The 15,025-nt window shown below is 37.2% G+C and overlaps 1 protein-coding gene across 3 annotated transcripts in view; it reads left to right on the top strand.

The window, feature by feature from the left end:
• The first annotated feature begins 258 nt into the window (after nucleotides 1-258).
• The window catches only part of AGTR1 (angiotensin II receptor type 1), a 51,684-nt gene continuing 36,917 nt past the window's right edge, over nucleotides 259-15,025 (top strand). For 2 of the 3 annotated variants that reach the window (XM_057740153.1, XM_057740152.1), the window contains exons 1-2: nucleotides 259-512; nucleotides 10,273-10,357. The gene's annotated coding sequence lies outside the window, so the exon portion shown is untranslated. The remainder of the gene's footprint in view (nucleotides 513-10,272; nucleotides 10,358-15,025) is intronic. The other variant, XM_057740154.1, reaches the window with a different exon arrangement.

Consider the following 15,025-nt stretch of genomic DNA (forward strand, 5'->3'; position numbering starts at 1 on the left):
CCAAGTTAAAAAAGAAGAAGAAGAGGAGCATCGACTTAGGTGTGAATGGCTGCTCCTGCAACCCCAGCTCTCTTCCTTTTCTCCACTCCCTCCCCAGATCCTGGGTTCTGGGCCAGGTACTTGCAGATCTGATAAGTGACACTAGGGATGACTGTGGCATCATCCCGCTTCCGTCAGCATCTGGAGAGGAAAGGGGGTTGGGCCGAGAGGGTCTCTCAGGCGGGGCGTAGGCGGAGGGAGTGCAAAACACGGCCTCGCCCCTGGAACCCTCAAAGCAGCAACGCCCCTCGCTATAAATTTGGAGCTGCCTCTTAGAGGATGATTCCAGCCCCTGTCAGCCCAGGGCCCCAGGCAGTGGACGACTGAGCGCCTGGGCGGACACACGACGAGCAGCTCTGCCGGCCGCGGCGGCGACTCATGGGGAGGAACCCGGCCAGACCCCGGGAGTGAGGGCGCACCCCACACCAGCGCCGCCAGCTCGGCCAGACGTGGGCGCAGCGTGCCGAGTGGGGGTGAGTGGCGCGGACTGCCCCGCCAGGCTTGGGGGCTGGGGTGGTCAGTTTCATGCCAAAGTGTCAACTGCGGGCGCTGTGTCGGGAGGCTCCCGGGGACGAAGGCGAGAGCGAGCTTAATTCCAGCCGGCGCCCACCAGGAGCTGGAGTCCCTTCCCCAAATCAGATGAGGGACATCTGACTTGGGAAGAAACAATTTGAGCTTGTTTGCCGCATGCCCCAGAAATTTCATTCCGATTTGACCAAATTCTATCGAGTACAAGCAAGGAATCTGCAGAAATGGGATGCAACCAAGTAAACTTTTTCCCCGAGGCTTTTAGCTAACTTGTCTTTTAACTGTGACCTGACTGCACGACTCCACGAGGCGTCCATCTAAAAGTTGTGCCACTTCTAAAATTGAAGTTGAGTGTCCCCACACTCTGCCTCCCCAGGCCACGCACCAGCAAGGCTCACCTCCCCCACACACCTCTCTGCAAACCATATCGGTCGGTCCTTGGCACGGGCTGCCGCGCCCACATCTAATTAACTGGGGAGGGGAAAAACTGGGGCTTCTCCACACCCCAGTCCGCACAGCCTTGGCTAGGGCAAGATTGTAACTGGGAGGGATTTTAGGAGAAGTTCTTCTGCTACCAAGACTGAATAAAAAGTCTTGCTTAGTGGCCCCTTCGCTTCATGCACTCCTCTACGTAGCACCCCGCTCTCCAGTTCTCTTAAATGTCCAGCGCAATCTCTCCACAGTGCCAGATGCTTTTGTCACCAGAAGCATCTCCTGCCCTGACTTTGGGCAGCCATTAGAGACCTGGCTATGGAACCCTTCTGGAGCCTCTTTACCTAATCTGTGTTTGCTGATGGCTTCATTAAGAATCAAAGACCCACTAGTGGCCCTCTGGCATCCTTTCTTCTTGGTGAAAGTTTGGGTGCTCACTTTCCCCTGGGATTACATTTTCGACCTGGCTGCATTTACTTCTGGTGTCATTCCTGGAAGAGAAACTAATAATGGGGCAAGGAGGAAATCTGGCACCCTGCTGCTCAGGTTTATAACTTTTTTGAGCAACTTATATCTCCTCTTAAAGCTGCCTCATCCCCAACGTGATTCTCTTGGTAGCTACCACCCAAGGATCCTGGGTCCCCAAGGTTCATTCTCCTTAGCATAAGTTGTAACACCTTCATAAGTCTTCTCGAAAAAGGCAACTGCCTCTTTCCCTTGTCCCCTGCAGTGTTTCCCTAGCTCTAAAGGCCCCACCATGTGGATAATCTTTCCTCAGGCTGTGGTGGATTCCACCACCCTTCTGGAAGATAGCACAGGAGCAGGGAAGCACAGAGCGCTGGGAATGGAGACTCCCACTTAACTGGCCATGTGCTGTTATTTCACAACTCTGAACCTCAAGTCCCTGCCTGTAAGTTTCCCTCCAGTGATAAAATTCCTTGATTGCTTTTGTTTCATAGTTATTGCTTCAAAAAATAAAACTCTAAAATAATTACCCTTTTAGCCCATGTTTGTGGTCCTCCAATCTGTCTAAATAGCTCCCCTGGTAAATTATCTGCTCTGGAAAATCATTAGGTCCAAGTGTCCTCCCACAAATTACAGTTGGCAGTTCCTACCACCTGGCTTAAGGCTCAGAGAGTGGCCCCAAATTGCTAGATCTCAACATTTGCTAATGTTTCATGATTAGTGTCAATTCTGTTATCTACTCTATTTCCCCCTTTTTTTCCCTGACTTCATTGTTCTTTGTGCCTATCATGAGGCCTTGATTTCTAGCTAGGTTCTTCTTTAATCTTAAACTGAATCAACTGCTCCATCACCCAACTCAGAAAAAAACTGGTTTTCTTCCACTGATGCCAAAGGTAGACGTGTCTTCCTTGAGTTTTATAAAGTGTCCTTCAGTCACTGTTGCTTTGGCAATGCTCTGCATCCCAAGAGCGCTGAGCTTAAATCTCTGTCCCTCTCCTGCCCTGCCTCAGTGCTCAAGTTGTGACTTTGCGCATTGTTCAGGTTTCTTACTTCTTTGTTCTTCCCTTTCCTGCTTTGGGTGAGAGTTGTGTGTGTACCTGTGTATTACTGGGGGTTGTTTTGCTGCTGCTGCTGCTTATTACCGCTGCTGTTACTATGACTAATTGCTTGCCCTGTGCTAGCGGGAAAATGATAGAAAATTTAATCTGCTCCTTACCTAAAGCCCAGGCAAAATACTTAGCTGAGAAGGAGTTTGAAACTCACAGTTTAAAGGCATGATGCACGTCTCCTAGAGTTTTGTCTGTGCTGTCACAGTGTCCCTTTTACGCAGCTGACAGTTGCTGTATTTTGCTCTCAAATCTGTTACAGGGACCAAGATCAGGTCCCCTCACACTTAGATGTTTTGGCTGCCTGATGCAGGCTCCCAGTCTTTAGCCCCATGCTCACTAGTTTACTTAGTCTTTTTCCTGCTCAGACATGACTGAGCAATGCCAGAGAGCCTCCCAAGTAGGCTGGCGAACTAAGAATTTTATTTAGAAGTTTGAAGTAAATCCAAGTGTTGTGAAAATTAAAAAGCTGTCTTGAAGACAGGCTATGGCGATAAACAAATATAGAGTCAGAACAACAAAATATAACAAAGTATCCAGGGCTGGGTTAGGAACACTTTTCTCCCATGTTATCTAGCAAAGTAGAAAAATAAGCTTTTTAACCTGTCACCACTGGAAAGTACTATTATTTTCTTCAAAATGTTTATAAGGTTTCTCTTTCAACATTGCCTGAAGTCATTGGATTACATAGTTTGTGTTTCTTTTCACAGAAGTGTTTATTAAAACAGTATACTATGGGGCAGGGAGGGTGGGGGGGACTCGAGGGGGGGGAGTCAAGGAAGGGAGGGAATACGGGGATATGTGTATAAAAACAGATGATTGAACCTGGTGTACCCCCCCAAAAAAAATAAAATAAAAAAAAATAAACGTGATAGATAAATGTAAAAAAAAAAAAAAATACTAAAGCTCCTATAAACAAAAGTAAATTTTGTTCCATTTCCAGCCTAAATTTAGCTATTACTTTACATTCTCTATTTTTAATCATGATGTGAATATAAGCTACTAAAAATCAACTTTTCGATGACAATACACAAAGCCATCTTAAATCTAGGAGTATCTATAGGGATTTAAGGTAATATTCAAATGATTTGGGAAATGACTACCATTATCCTATTAAAGATCTAAAATACATCTAAAATAAATCACAGCAAAAAAACATCTAAAGACCTATAAATTTTTCAGATGTTTTGTTAGTTGGCGGTTACTTTAATGATAAATTCGACAATTAGAAAACAAAATACATATTTAGAACAATCATAAAAATGATAAGTGAATCTTTGTGGTTGTATTAACAGTAAAAGTTCCTCTATCTGATTTTGATTCTTTCTCTTCATAGCAAATGATCACAGGGGGAAAAAATTCCCTTGAATATGAAAACCAAAATTTCTTTCAAAATATTTTACTAACAATGCACTATACATTGTAAATGCTATGCAACTACATTATACCATTGATGCATTATTTTTATAGCTCAGTTTAGAAGAGTTTGTTTTTGTTTGTTTGGTTCCTAACTAGGTGCATCATCTAAATGTCTTACGTAGAAATGTGTCTAGAATCTGCCAGTTATTGTTTGATTTTTCTTCCCATATTCAAGCATATTTTAAATTGTTTTGCCAATCTCATATTTAATACTTTTCTAACACAAGTTGGAAAAATGTGTAAGAAATAGGTATGCTTCATTTTTCATAATCCCATTGTGCCTTCACATTCCAAGTCCCAATTCTAGGTGTCCTTAAAATTTAAAATCATAGAATTAATAATCATTCAGTTTGGGTCAACTTTTATGGGATTTCTTGCTCATTTTATATACACATAAGCTGCTTTGTTCTTCATCAAATGATGTTACAAGCTCATTCAGATCAATGAATTAAAGTGCTTTGACTAGTTAACTTCAGAGTAAGAATAGTGGAGAATATACATTTGGTTCTGCACTTTTAAAGGGAGTTAATGATTGCTAATTTCCTCTCTAAGTATTCGTTAGCTATTTCCCATTTTATGTTAATCAGCACTCGTCTTATCTACCTTGGAAAATGAATAATTATATCTATGAAATATATCAAGAATAGCAGAAGATACTTACAGAGGGAATGCAATGGATCTGAGTGATATTAAGCCCTGAGGACACATGAAAGTGTAAAAATGGTCTTTGCCCTAGAGAGATGTTGGTCAAGCTAAGTACATATTTAGATATGGGTCTCTCTAATCATCTCAATGCCACTGGGGTGGGAATCCACTTAAAAACAACCCTCCTTCCTCCTATTTTCAGATCAGGTGGAATGTCTACTGTGGTTACATTGTTTGATTCTGGCCCCTTCCATAATAACCACTACAACTTCCCTTTCCCCATGGGGTTATAACTCCTTTGATAGTATGCACCACACCCAGTTGCATCCTTGTATTCTGTTATGAAATGCTCCACAAGTCACTTTCGTGCCTGTTTGTTTGTTTTTTGACTACAGCTATAAAATACATTAAATACATTTTCAGATCCTTATATTGTAGAAGAGAAATATTAGAGAGAAACCATTTCCTATTACACACAATAAAATGACTTAAAACTGATGCTTTAGTCTTACTAAAAGAGGAACTAGGTACTAATACCATTTTTTTTTCATCTAAAACTGTAATGACAAGGGCAAGGCAGAGAAAAGAGTAAGAAAAGGAGACACGAAAAAGAATAAAAGTTTGAAACATCAAACCAGTGGTTCTTCAGGTGTTAAAGAGCAGAGAGGCAAGCATATGACAGTCACTTGGGGAGCATTTCAGATCTGTACATATTGTCTGCACTTCCCTTTTTCCTCCTTGCCCCATTTCCCTCTATTGAGAACCACCATATCTGTTACAGATTAGAACCAATCATGCATTATTACCTCAACTGTCAAGGTCCAGAGACTAGCATCCTGGGCATCACCTCGAAGCTTACTAGAAATGCAGACTTTCAGACCCCGCCCAGATCCACTGAATTAGAATCTGCATTTTAACAAGATCCCCACGTGATTCAAATGCACATTAAAGCTGGAGGAGCACAAGTGGACAGTACCTCTGGCTTGTTCAGAATGATTACCTAGAGGTTATTTTCTCGGCTTTTTAATAAACTAACATTTTTAATAAAGCTGACATTTATTGAGCACATATAACGTGCCACACAATGTTCAGCCTTTAAATGTTGTGTTTTATTTAATCCTCACAATATCCCTATGTAATAGTCACAGCCTAATCTCCATTTTATAGATTGGGATACTAAGCAATAATGAGATAAGTAGCTTACCCAAATGTCATAACTGGTAGAGTCAAGATTTAAACACAAATTTTGATTCCTCTGCTCTGAGCTGCCACCTACACTGTCTGCTCTACACTATGGTGCTTGCTTTTTAAGGCCAGTTAATTATTTGAGGATTTATCTACAGTAATAATTGGAAATTAAGTTCTGTTTCCCTTATAGAGAAAAAACCAGATCTATTCCATTTGGATTGTAATATTTGCCTATTACCTTACCTTTAACTGCAATAATGAAAAATTCTAGAAATTTCTTTAGTTGGAAATAAATATGAAAACTAGACCATTATTTAAAACTTAAGGTTTGATATCTCTACTTTTTCCCATAACTTACCTGAAACTTACTTTTTTTTTTAACCTTTTGGTGTTCTGATAAACTTTTTTCTAAAAAGTTCTCTCAAATTGAACAAGCCATTTCCTATATATATAAACTGTTCAGCTTTCTAACTCAAATTATATATCACTCTTTCAGCTTTTAATATAAACATTTATCTATAAGCATGGTTTACAAAACTTTAGTTGAATTATAGTTACTAATCAGTCAGTCTACAAGCAAAGGTGACTTTTTTTAAGCCAGTGACTCACCAAATGACCTAGTCTCTGAAAGATTTCTCCCAAAGCATGTGGATTCTCTGAGAGTTGTCAGTTGGATCCAGTCAAATGTCTATTGTTTTGACAGGGGCTCATTGATATTGGTCAAAAGACTGAGGTGAGCCTGGGCTCCTTGTGATCATGTTTGAGAGGAGAGGTATGTCAATGGGATTTTCTCCGTGATAAAGGGACATCCTTGGGAGACAGAATTTCACCAGCTGCTTAGATCTAGAACTTTCGGAAGCACTAATAGTACAGTGTCGAACTTGTAAGTCATGGCTGAGGGCAAAGTCAACCCAGAGATGCCTTAAAGCCAAGTAGCAAGGGAACTCGTGCCCAGGAGACATCCTGCATATTAGCAGGTAGAGTTTCTTAGTGCTAATAAACAATAAAGTACTAGCAAGTCTCTTATGACCCTTTACAGTCCTGCTGGTCTCACTAAACCCAAATATCTGTGACTATGGCTGAATTTAATCTGTGTCAGGTTTATTCCTAAATAAATTGAAAGAAAAATCTCACAGCATTTCTTCTAGTAAACTTCATGTGTTTACAATTTTATCATCACATACATGTTTCTTCACTTTTTGACCCAAACTTTTCTTGTTACACAATTCAAATGCATCCTACATGCTTCTAAATTATGTGAGATGCCTCTAGAACAACAGTGTTCCATTTACCCAGCTTTAATAATCTAATTCTCTTTCCATTCAAATGATGTCATTTCACATAAAACACATTGTACCATGATGTCTTCCAGCACTTAACCTTCACACAGTTAATTGCTCCCACTTTATCAGGAATGGAAAAGAATCTGATGTCATTCCTACGTAATGATTTCCTGAATGTGTCCCAGCGTTTGATCTACTGGGTTAACAGAATGGATTTTTGAGAGAAATACACATCTACTCTTTTAAATTTGCCATTATGCCATATGATGGAATATTAAATAGTCATTGTATTTTTATATAAATATATTTTAAAATATTTAGTGACAAGGAAAGATAATCACAAGTGATGTATAAAATATAATGTATAAAACAATGTATAAAACATAAATCGAGTGAGAGCCTGTGTGTGTATATGTGTTTGATAGATTCTTGTCAAGGTGCCATTACAGTCTTATTTGGGTCATTGGTATTCTAATGAAAATAGTTCAGTTATATTAGCAGTGATTTGTGAGTAAAATCACTGATATATTTTTTAAATGCCTGCATATTTGCAGAACAGATAAGAAACACTAGGAAAAATATATAACAAATCTTAAAAGCTTTTGAGGATTATTAAGATCAAGGCTAAGATCAAAGGTTACTTTTTTTCTTTGCCCCTTTATTTTTGCATGTGCTTTCAAAATTTCCTTTATTATACTTCATACTTTCTGTTTATCTTGGAATTTCTTTTCCTTTCCTTCTAACTCACTCTAGATTTCAGATTGTAGACAACTATGATTAACCCTCTAGAGAATAATACTAGCAAGCAGCCCTGTCTCTATTTTCTTCCCTGAGGTACACTAGAGCCTTACAAGAGTCCACAGATTTTATACCAGAGTGGTATTTTATAGGAAAAATCATCTAATGGGAAAATCTTTGCTATAATAACAAAACCAACAAAAAATTGGGATAAAAATAGATCGTTATAATGCCCAAATTCTCCTGTATCACAATGTGATAGTAAAGCTGGTTTACATTGTTTTTTTTTTTTTTTTTCATAAAAAAAAAGCAACCTCTACACAGTCTTCTTGAGTAACTCTTTAACTTTAAAAAATTTCTTACTTAAAAATATCCCCAAATCCATGATGAAAAATATTGCTAACTTTGGCCACATAAAAAAAATGTTAATGGTTACATATTAAAAAGAACCATAAACAAAGTCAAATGATAAACAGGAACTTGGGAAAGCTTTTTGCTACACATTACATGTAAAATGCCAGTTTTCAACATGAGCTCTTTAAAATAAGAAACAATGAACAACCCAATGGAAAAATGAGCAAAGGCCATGACTGAGCAAACTAATAGAAAAATAACTACAAAAAATAAGAAGAGAGAAGCTCAACCTCATTCATAACTAAAAAAAAAAAAATGCAAACCAAAACAAATACATACTTCTCACTTACCAGACTGAGAAAAAAATTTAATATTTGATACAAGCCAGATTTTTGGCACCATAAATTCATGTAACCTTTACAGGGGACATTTTGTAAGTATCTTTCAAAAACTTAGAGCGTATAAATAATTTGCATCAACAGTTATGTTTGGAACTTATTCTACCGATATAATCATGTAAGTACAAAAATGCATATGTATAAATATGATCATAGGGGCTTTTTTTAAGCATCCAAAAAAGGGAAATTGAAAACAAAAAACCTTACATTGAAACCTTACAGCCCATAATAGGGGCTGGTTAAATAAATTATCATATTTCAATGCAATGAATGGAATACTATATAGCTGTCAAAATGAGACAGATTTATGTACTCTGATGTAAAAAGTTCTGCTAGCCATATTAAGTTTAAAAAAAAAAAGAAAGCAAAACACAGAAAATATAATGTATAACATGAAAAAACATGGATATACACATTTATATGCACATGTATAGATTTTTTTTAAATTTATTTATTTATTATTTTTGGGGGGGTACACCAAGTTCAGTCATCTGTTTTTAATACACATATCCCTGTATTCCCTCCCTCCCTTGACTCCCCCCCACCCTCCCTGTCCCAGTCCTCTAAGGCATCATCCATCCTCGAGTTGAACTCCCTTTGTTATACAGCAACTTCCCACTGGCTATCTATTTTACACTTGGTAGTATATATATGTCTATGCTACTCTCTCACTTCATCTCAGCTTCCCCTTCACCCCCCGCCCCCCCAAACCTCGAGTTCTCCAGTCTATTCCCTGTATCTGCATCCTTGTTCTTGTCTTATCACTGAGTTCATCAGTACCATTTTTAGATTCCGTATATGTGAGTTAGCATACAATATTTGTCTTTCTCTTTCTGACTTACTTCACTCTGTATGACAGACTCTAGGTCTATCCACCTCATTACATATAGCTCCATCTCATCCCTTTTTATAGCTGAGTAATATTCCATTGTATATATATGCCACATCTTCTTTATCTATTCATGTGTTGATGGGCATTTAGGTTGCTTCCATGTCCTGGCTATTGTAAATAGTGCTGCAATAAACATTATGGTACATGTTTCTTTTCGGATTATGGTTGTATAGATTTTTTAAAGTCCTAAAAGGGTACATAAGAAACTATTAGTAGTATCTCTGGGAAGTAGATCTGGAGAGACAGAGCGTTAAGAGACATACTTTTGTTTTATACGTTTCTGTAATTTAACACTTATACCACATGCATATATTACTTCTATGAAAAATTAAGACTGAAAAAAAACTTTTAAAAAGTGGTATGGTATAATAACACTTGTATAAGCTTTAGACTCATATATCAAAGTTTAACTGTAAATTCACAAGTAAAAATCTAATCTATTAGGATATTTCTTATATTTTGTAGTTATGTCTACAGAAGTGCCTTAGAAGATTGCACTATTTTTAACCCCAAAACATTCTTTTTCTCCTTCTCTTGTGTTTATCTACAAAGGTGTGAAGGAAGATGTTGACTATACATAGGAAGAGGATGAGGTCCCATGACAGACAGCCACTCAGTAGAGCCCAAGTCTGTATAAGGAAAAATATGTTCTTGAAGTGGACCAGATGGCTTCATTCCTTTCAAAAACATTCTTAAGATGTAGTGTTGCAGCTTATTTTATAAATTAGAAAATTAAAATCTGACCATATTCAGTGACTCACATTAATCTTTTTTTTTCTTTCCAGATTTGATACATGATAAATTGGTCTGCAATGGCTGAGGTTTTATCTAAATAAGTCACTGAAGCCATCCCAGAAGGTCTGCATCCAGGTAAATGCTTTACACCTATAACACTGTATCTGTCAGTAATTTTCTCTAACATGTCAACAGTGAAGGTAGCACAAAAAGCCACCTATGCCATTGTCAGGTGACAGAAACAGAGGAAGCAGAAAAGAATGAAGTTCCAGTCTTACCCCATCCCTTCCAATACACAGCTCAAGAACATATATATTGATATGATCTTCAATATAGTGTCAGAATTACCAAGATATTCATGTATTGATGATAAACCATGTGAGAGATGTGCCACCCCTTGGCGAGGATCTCCTTGTGGTCATAGGTGATTGCTTTGAGTAGCACTTTCCATGCTATGTAGGGCTTTAGGAGGGCCAGGAGAGAAATGACTGCTCTCTTATCAGCCACCAAATGGGGAATTGGGGCTCTGTGATGCCCCAGCACTCACTTTCAGAGGCATACGTCTAAGACCATAAACTTTGAAACGACCTGCACACCTTCAGAAACTGGAATGTCTCAGAGTCTCATTCTTACAAAAGCCTCCCTTACTCCAATAAGATATAGGAAAAGGGGCTCTGAAATTGGATATAGAGGTACCCTTTAATTCCCATGCAGTTTAACCCCCTGGCAGACTGAGTCCCGTTGAGTCACACAGCAGGGCATTACACTCAGAGGGCAGCTGGGGGACTACTCTTTCGGTCTAATTCCTATCACATAGACCTGTATGATATTTTTCATAAAAAGACTCCTGGATTTACCCAGCTAGAGGGAATTTTTTTCTCCTGACATAAACTCAAGCTCAAAGAACAAGCCTTCGGCTTCTGAAGTTAACAGGGGAGACATTCCCTAGTTCCTCCAAGGAGAATGAAAAGAGTAGCTTGTCTCTTTCCGAATATGTTGTGATTGCATTTTATCAAAATAGAAAGTAGATAAGATAAGTGGTAGGTGGGCAGACATATGTTAGAGGTGATTAGTCTTTTTGATTAACAAGTAGGACACACTTGCTGGAAGGCACTCACAGTGCTATTAGGAAACTATTTAGGACTGCTTTAATCTTGGAGACAAAAATAGTAACATTCTACAGTTCTGCCACTGGAAATCTTTAGGGGTTTTTGTTTTGTGAGGTGTAGTTAAACTTAGGAAGTTTAGCTGTGCATGTTTTCAGCAAAAATCCAGCTCTGGAAAAAGTGCATTAAAATATATGTCCCTGTTAGGAAGACACCAAGACTGGAAGCTTTCTTTTGCATCCTAAAAGTACTGAACAGAGGAGCTCTTCGTAATACCCCATTAGTGTTAAAGCAGAAGAATCAGGACAGTAATATGGGGGTTCCTGCTGGAAATGATTCTTAGACCAGCCTCTCTTCTCCTGTATTTTGGAAGCCCCTCAGTTTCTGATGAACATTCACACATTTGTAGCAAAACCTTCCAAATAACTATGACATTTTTGCTTACAAATAAGAAAACACTGAACAAAAACATTGTGTAAAATTTTAAACTTTTTCAAACCTTTAAGTTTCAGATGAATGAGCAAAACATGCCTAATTCTAAGAAGTTATTTTTTGTTAAAGAACTAATGCCATGCGAATCCTACCACTAACTAGCAACTTTGCCTTTGGTTTCCTGTGAACAAATCTTCAAGGCCCCAACGCAATCCATGGTCACTATATTGACATACAAAAAGTGTTTTCCAAGGGCCTTCTGAACTTTGTATTGTCACTTTAAAACTTTCACCAGCTTACAACTACAGAACTTTGATCTCTTATTGATTTAAACTAGTAATGTGTAAACAACATTTCAGAGCTTGTTTTATAGAACTAAAAATATTTAGGTTGAATCTAATTATGATAAATGGGAAAACCTGGTTACGATATATAAAAGAATAAAGAACATATTCAGTGGCTTAAAATCTATGATAACCATTTGCCCATGTGGCTATTTAAATTAATTATAATAAATGAAATTAAAAACTGAGTAGGGCTATTTAAATTAATTATAATAAATGAAATTAAAAACTGAGTTCCTCAGTTGTACTAGCCACATTTTAAAGTCTCAATAGACACATGTAGTTAGTGGCTACTGTACTGAATAGCACAGATATAGAACACTTCTCTCATTATGGAAAGTTCTATTAGACAGTGCTGTTGTAAACAAATTATTAATAATGCAGTGGACTTCCATTACTATTTGGTAAGAAAGTTTTGTGCTCTTTTATACTTATTTGGAAATGTTTAAATAGTCTTTTAAATTCCAGTTTTCTCGGTTGTAGGTTATCTGGTGTACAGTTCTCAAAGGCCCCCTTTTCTCTTTCCTATTTGTTTGCATATTAAATATGTGGAATTAAATGTTTTACTTAAATACTTATTTAAATATTTTATTTACTCTTCTAAAGTTAGAGGGTTTTGTTTCCTTAAAAATTGTGAAAATGGTACAGTTTTGTTATGTTACGCTAATATGTGGTTGTTGGCTTTTTCACCTGAATCACTGACATCTTCAATTAAGCAAAACTAGAAAAGATGTAGGATCATTTTTAAAGGCCAATATTTTTTCTTTGTTCTTTATATTCTGTAAGATTTTCTTTTTCCTACAATGATAGATGTCTCAATTATACTGACTTAACTAAAGCTGATTTATGTTTTTTAAGCAATTGGAGAGCCAAGCAAAATAACTATTACATCATTTATTTCTTTTCCTCTTTTTTTAATGGAAATGTGTAATATATTAATAGGCTCCATTTGGATTTCCAAATTGTATGCATCAACAGTTTGTTTATAATTTTAATTAATATAATCGCTCCCTTTTACAGTGTATTCTTAAACTTCTTAGTCAGCATTTTTCCACTAATATGATCCCATTATTTAACATCAATCTCGAGTACTTTCCAGTCACTTATACCTAGTAGTTCAATTAAATTTGGTTCCTGGACTAAGCAAGAAATTAAAAACAAATTTATCTTTGAGTCACTGAAGCATCAAGGATTTGAAATAGCTATATAACTAGCAGTGAAAAAGGCATATAAATATCCAGCCAATATTCTCTTTACACATTTAATAGTATTTTTCAAGGAAAGCACAGATAACAGAAGTTTGGACCCAGTTTGGAATTGTTAAATATGAATCCGAGTCTTACCAATGAAAAAAGGCAGTGTAAAGGTTAGCCACTTGAAGTTTTTTTTTTCTTTCAATAAACCAAAAAAATAGCTTTCTTTGTAGAATAACGGGTTTATGTCAAATAACCTATTATTCACACAGTTTATCTACAGTAACATTGTTCCTAGCTTTAAGTAATATAGCTAGATATGCTTAGCATAAAACTATGTAGGAAATTCTAATTTAAACTGGATTACTATTAACTTTTTTAACATTAAAAGAGCTCAGAGAATTAGCCTTTAAATTTAGAGGTTCTGTTTTGCTGGCAGGAAGAACTTTTCACTAGTACCAAAAGTGTTGTCATCCTCTCCCTTCAACTAACTAGTCATTCCTTTTAAGACTCTTAAGACAATTTAATATATATGAGTCATTTTTTTAATTCCCGGAATATCCAAGATATCTCCGAAATGTAACATAATAGTACAGTACAGACCTGACTGAAGGTAACCAATTATCTGGAACTAGGTCTCTGGCATCGTTCCAGATTTGGAAGAAAACATTGGACTATCCCAGGGTTTCCCTGGGACAACAGGAACAATGTCATATGGCAAGTCCAAAATCCAGTTAAGAGCAGCCTTCCTCCTCCTCTTATCCAGGCAAAGTCAAAATACTTCTGCACACAGCATGGGCCACCATAAAAAGCAAACAAAGCCACTGTAGATAAAACCAGGCAGTGGGTAAAGGCTGTCTTTTGACCTAGAGTCTGAACCTTGACTCTTCAGTGATGCTCCAGGCCAAAGAGGAAGAATAAGATGGGCATTTTGCTGCCTCTTGGTCCCTCCAGTGCAGTCAGTGTACAGAGCAGGAGGGTGAAAAAACTGAGTTTCTTCTTAACAGTGCAAATAAGGAAATCCAGCCTGCTTTGGCAGTATGAAAGCAATGCAAATTGGAGTCATTGATGACAACAGCTTCTCATGTGATATATAAGATTATTCTATAACACTAATGGCCCAGCCATATTTTATTCAACTATAAACCATTAATGAATGCTCATCTTCATTTTACATAGAACATATTTATCTATACATAACTGAACAAACAGGGAATGTTGGAAATGGCCCTGTGAGAAGTATTGGCCCACAATGCATCTGCTTGGTTTGGAGCAATTGAAGTAGTTAGCACAGGCTCCCTCTGGATTTCTGCTAGAATTTTGATTGAATTAGATCGATGAATTAGACACATAGCATCTGAATTAAAGAGTGAGAAATACAATATGAACCAATTAAGTGAAGGAAAAATTATACTATGGATAAAATAATGTGTCAATAAATTTAAAATAATTTTAGCTTCCTTTATATGACAAATGTAACAGACCTAATTTGACATCTTAAAATGGAGAGATCTACATGTAACATGTTTTGTGATTTTTATCTCCTTAGGAGGATGCTTTGATATCTTTAACCTTCATATTTAATAATTTTTTTCTCTTTTTTCAGTTTCCATGATGTAAACATCTATCAATCCATACTGGTGATATAGATATAGATATAGATGTATAGATCTCAAGAGAAAGTAATGCTGCAATCCTCCTCAGCAATTCATTCTAACAATTAAGAAC

The sequence above is a fragment of the Hippopotamus amphibius genome, chromosome 6 (assembly GCF_030028045.1).
Source record: "Hippopotamus amphibius kiboko isolate mHipAmp2 chromosome 6, mHipAmp2.hap2, whole genome shotgun sequence".
In the NCBI taxonomy this organism is placed as follows: Eukaryota; Metazoa; Chordata; class Mammalia; order Artiodactyla; family Hippopotamidae; genus Hippopotamus; species Hippopotamus amphibius.